Here is a 6,000-nt window from a genome sequence, read left to right as displayed (position 1 = left end):
GACTTCGGAAAAGTTAACTTGTTGAACTTGGAAACTGACACATTTACTTGTGCTGAATTTCAGGATGGAAAGTGAAGGACATTCCTAGTAGAGGGGGAAAAAATGCACTTTTGTAGCTCACCACAAAATCATTTAATGAATTCATCAACTTAAAAACAGCGTTAAAAATTAATTCTAAGAGTAAAGGTAATAAATTAAATATTACTCATTGACTTATTTAAAAATGCATAATATGATTTGCATAGTTTTATCTTGATAGGAAATAATAATGGGTAGTTGTCTTGTAGAGTCTTTCATGACGGATGAAGCTTGTGTCTTTTTGTTCCCTCATCATCACTCTCTCCTACTTGCTTCTCATTAAAGTTTTAACGGAAGCTGTTTTAATTGTCAATCCTTTGACAGGTTGATAAAAGCAACTTGACAATTAAGTTCATTGGTTCTGCAATGCATATTAATTAGGTCTTATTTGGGTTTCTATTGTTATTGGAAGGAGCACTCATGGTGTAACAAAATGTCATCCATTAACTTCCCTCTTCTCAGAACTTAATGTAATTAAGCTTGCTATTGTATGACTACGAGAGGAGACTCAGGAGACGGGAACTTTTAGTATTCATTGTATAAATGAGTAATGCCATTCCTGTGACACTGCAACAACGCTATTTCTCTAAAATCAGCCATTCACAACTTTATTATCTTTAACAAGTGCTGCCAGCTCTTGTTTGGTTAACAGACAAAGGAATCTTGCATGCATGTCATTATGTGTGTATTCACATGAGCATGTACAGTACTCATCAGCATGTGTGCGTCTGTGCATGTGTGTGTGTGTGTGCGTGTGTGTGTGTGTGGGAGTTTGTTTATGGATGTGTGAGGCAGAGATGAAGTGGGAGAGGGAGTGCGTGTCAGGGGGGAAAACGAAGCAGGACATAAAGGGTGCAGAGAGGTTCAGAATTGGGTGGGAGGGGAAAGAAAAAAGAAGTAGTGGGGTTGGAGGTAGGGTGGTGGGGGGGGTGTTCTCGCAGATTACCCACTGCACCTTGCTCAACTCTGCAGGCCCACACACTCACATCAAAGTGGTACCCCCTATCTGCCCGAGGCTTAGTCGGCCCCTGTCCACCCCCCATGTCACTCCATACATCCTCCTGTTCATGTTGAATAATTGACAGTTCTGTTTTACATGCTCAGCATTTGCCAGGACATGGAAGTGTGACTCCAAACAGGGCATGACTCGGAGAGGTGCTGTGCGTTGGGTTGACTTCATTATTGTGCCCTGCTAATGCTCCGCACGCACCCTGAGCTGAATACCATCAAGCACAATCCATGGAGGAATTGTCTGTTGAAGCAAAGAGGTTGTTTCAGTGATAAAGATGTTTTTTTGCTGCAGTTTTATCAAGACTTAATTGTCCACACAGCTTAAAGATTTCCCCTTCCCGCATGTGAGCTGACAGCAGGCTTCATTTCGTAGTCACATTTATGAAGGGACCAACAACTCCCTTCATTATAATGAGACTGTTTCAGTTCCTTCTTTGAAGATAGTATATGTACTGTCTGGTGTGCACTTACACTTTGAATCTGCTGAACTTGTTGGATGTCACTCAAGACCACCAGAATGGCCATGCATAGCAAAGGACAATGACTGTCATGGGTATGTGAAAGGGGCTAGAGTGTTTGTGCCAGGGTGATCTCTGATGTCAAATAAGCCATTATCAGTCTGGCAAGCCAAGTCTTATTTGAGGTCTCTTAATAACAGTTAGGCAGTTTGGTGAAGTCTCTATCAATGCCCTGGTAATAGCTTTTTACAACTACTGTCGAGAAATTAGACAAAGAACTGAATGGACAAAATAAGGTTGCAAGTTAGAGGGTTTTCCAGTTTTAATCACGTTTTATGTAGAATACAAAAAGTATCAAAGTTAACCCGTGCAACGGGAACTAAAACTTCGTTGTCATATAATCCAGTATGGTGTACAGTAGTCCTTAAAGCAAGGGAGGGAAAAGCTTGGCTGTTCATTTGATAGTTTACCTTGACCTCTGAAGTGTGTCGCTCACACCCCGAGGGCTTGGGCAGGCAAAACCTTTCTCAGTCCCCCCTGGGAATGATAATCTCAGCATAGGCGTTTACTATGGACACCAGACACAACACCATTAGCCACAGCTCCGCTGCTGCTCATTAGGACCCTCGATCGATATAGGCGGCCACAGAAATCGCCAGTGCTGCAGGACTAGCTATCACTCTTCAGAATTATTATTGTAAGAAGGACTGGTCAACATTTGGGGCAGTACCCAACTTTCACAGCTTCTACTGAAAAAAAAAAAGGGGGGGGGGGGCAATAACTGACAGAGGCCCTTCAAAGCACCTTATATTGTATTTCCTGTTCCTAAACTTTGCACTATGTGGAGTCGTTGCCTTGCAATAAAATTAGAAGCAGTCAGGAAGCATTACTGTGTGCACTGCTCTGCTCTCTCTGGGGTTTGGGCTTATGACATGGTCTGAGCAGAAAAACACTGACACAGAGGAAGTTCACTCATTACTGCGAAGATATTTGAGTGCTGATGTCTCCCTTATTGAGTGTCAAAAACAAATGAGTTGGTTTAAGCACAACTATGAAATTTGCTGAGTTTTGTGAGGGAACTCTGGGGACGACGTGGATTGCTAAAAAAACAGGTGGAATTCTGTTAGGTATAAGTATAATAAAGTAAATGAATGACCACACCATTTTCAATTTGTCTGTGGAACCTGTGGCCTCCGTTAGATATTATCATGACATAATTTAATTAGATTCCAGTTCTCACCCAAACATGAGGTGCAGCGATATTAGTCACAGGAAATCGTAGATGAAAAGACAAAAAATACACAGCCCATTGGTTTCTGGCAGAGGAGAGAATAATATTGAGGCAAAATTGTGAAAATAAGAAAAAGGGGAGATGTATTGATTTTTGGTGGAGCCGGGGAAAGAAAAGAGAGGGAATAAAGAAGTGCTCTTTGGCCGATGTGTCCAAATGATGTCTCATGGGAGGTTCTTAATGGTAGGGGGAGGGGTGGGGGTTAAGGGGGTGAGGTGGGGGTGACGGGGGCAGGTGCCTACCCTGACTAAGGCATGGAACTGCCCTTAGGCTAGGGCTAATGGTATTGGCTGAGCTTACTTTAAGCAGCTCTTTCCTAATGGCCAACTATGAGTGTGCCACAGGATAGACAGGTATTGATTGGTTCAAATGCTCTTGAGTTGACAAGAACTGAAAGTCCCTCAAGCATATACAATCTTGCAGCAAATTATGTCACACCGAAAAGGTGATTAAAAACAGAAGCTCGGGGCAGGCACTCTCATTAAAAGACTATATGATATTTCTCTTTTTGTCCTTGTGTCGCTCTCTTCTTTGTTTGCTCTGATTTCTGCCGGAGCCTTTGCCTTTCTGGCTTTGGTTTGTATTTTCCAGCGTTCCTGATTGTGAGTGTTTGCACATTGTGAAAATCATCCAAAAAACACAGTCTTGATACTTCGTTTTTCACAATAGAGATGTGGTGAACCTGTATCGCAGCAGTCAAGGTGGTGCACAGCCTGTCGATAAATGCTTCTTCTCTTTTGCAGAATTGTCATTTGAATAGAGTCGAAAGGTGTAACTTTTTTTAAAAATGAATACAGGTGTGATGGTGAGATTATCTTTAAAAAAAGGGTGCAGCACACGGGCATAGTATACAGAGAACAATGCCATATATTTGCTTTGTTGTCATGCCCCCCTTCCTCATACACACATACAAAAAATGCTGTGTACAAGATTTTCTCTTATTCACAAGGGGCACTTTCTAGACTGCTTGAGGCATCTGCTTTGATTGCATAATTCCCAAGAGAAGAACAACACAAAACAAAAATACTGACTGAATTCAGACTTATAATATACCGAACAAATAACATACCAGCTCCACTCTTCAAAACCATAGTTCTCTAAAGAAAAAGAATTGAAGAATTGTAGCGTAAATTCAAAGTTGAAAGTTTATCTCTCTCGCAGTGAATGGGGCTGAGAAGCAAAGATGAAACAAAGATGTTTTCCTGGCTGAAAGTGTGAAGCATTGCCAAAACAAATAGGCCCTACTATACACATTTGCGTGTTCTGTAACAAAGTGGCACATGTCAGTAATGTCGTAAAGCATTTTTAACTGTAACTAGATATTTTAAAAATGACTGGTGAGAAAATATTTTATTATGCAGGGGTAATACAACAGGTCCCCCATGTCATTTGGTGCTTTGCCAAGTGTAGCAAGACAGTTTCAAGCAAAGTTAACAGTGTTGAACAAATGAAAGTTAAATGAAATGAGGGGTCCTTCTTCCACAGGAAAACAAAAGAGAGAGAGAAAGAAAGATTTTCTGCATCCAAATTATATGGCTGCACTCAAAGCTCACAGTTTTCTTCTCTTTCGATTAAATGCTCTTTCTCTGGCTGTTTGTGTTTTACAGTGGAGTGTGCTACATCGCTACTTTCTTCTCTACAGGGGCCCCTGGGCTCCCCAAGCAATAGGAGTAAATTAGAGTGCACCTGTTCCAGCTCCAAGATAAGCCATCTCCAGAGGATTTCCTCTGAGTAAAATGAAGTGAGTGAAGAATAAACAGAATATCACAGCATTACTCCGCCAAGGTGAAGTTGCTGCTGCTCTGGGGACACGGTTCGTTTTGCACAACACCCAGCAAAATATCCTCTATAAACCTCTGGATGTAAGACTGTAGGAATGGTCTCTGCTCACAGCGGAGAGAATAGGCGCTGCACTCCTGCGTTCCAACTAAGGCAGAAAGTCTGATTCCTGACTGCACCTTCTCTCAACCTTGATTTGAAATGTTCTTAGTTGTGGTTTCATTTTTGTGGTTTGTTTCCAGCGCGTTTTGACTCTGTGTCAACACATCTGCGATAGTCAAACATCAAACCGTGGCCTTCGTTTTTTTTTCCAGTCCTGTACCACTGCCAAATATTTCTGAAAGTATCTAATTAAGTCAACTAAGAAAATTGTCTGTATATCTCTCCCCTCTTCCCATCAGTGTAGCCACATGAGTAACTCCTTGTATGTTTCTTAGAGGAAATAAAAGCTGTAACCCCAGTGTGATGCCCAAAGACCACTGACCGTAGATGTCTGGAATGTAAAATTCACTCAGTTGGTCGACACATAAAAGACACGGATAATTAGAGGAAAAATGTAATTCATCATACGTTTGATAATCAGTCTGATTTGGTCTCCTATCTGCACTAGGGTATTCAAATAACCCCCCTACTATTAGCACCCCACTCTCCCTCACAACAGTAGTCTGTTTTACCCTCTCTTTGTTCCCCTACAGCACATTATCATTATTGTAGCTAATTGCATGGCTTGCCTTGAAGTTGTGCGGGAGTCTCGTGATCTGGGGTTGAAACGTGGACAGGGATCTAGTCTTCTCCACAGCTTGCATTACACTGCTAATTGCCGTTAACACAGGATAAGGCCTGCTCCTTGCTGTGGCCATCCGGACGAGTCATGTGGAGGCTTGGGTGGAGGGATGCTATCACACAAGGGTGGTAAGACGTGGGAGGGAGAGCCAAGGGTGGCATAACTGAAGTTGGATGGGTAGACCAGATTGGGGAGGGAAAGGATAGCAGTTGGGGGTAAGCGGGAGGGATGCAACCAGCATTGGATATGGTTCAGCGGGAGTGGAGTGCCCTAAAAATTACAGTTGGCTAATTTAACCCCTCTCTGACAGGATCTAAGCCTTTACTCCCAGCAGAGGTGGAACCTAGCATTTGGGGAACCCTGCTATTAGTGAGGCTAATAAAGCCTGGAGAAAGTTTAAACCTCTGGTAGTTCAGAGACATTGTCCTGCCACAGGTCCAAAGGCTGGATCTTAGTTAATATAATATTAAATGACTGAGGAGGGTCTTTAAATGCACATTAATAAGACAGCGGAGATATGATGAGATGTAAAAGACATCTACAGGCAGCAATATTCATTTTACAGTCTCCTGAAAATTGTGTTTTTAAGAGCCCATCTT

The sequence above is a fragment of the Antennarius striatus genome, chromosome 11, assembly GCF_040054535.1.
Source record: "Antennarius striatus isolate MH-2024 chromosome 11, ASM4005453v1, whole genome shotgun sequence".
In the NCBI taxonomy this organism is placed as follows: domain Eukaryota; kingdom Metazoa; phylum Chordata; class Actinopteri; order Lophiiformes; family Antennariidae; genus Antennarius; species Antennarius striatus.
Note: the sequence above shows the minus strand (reverse complement) of the source record.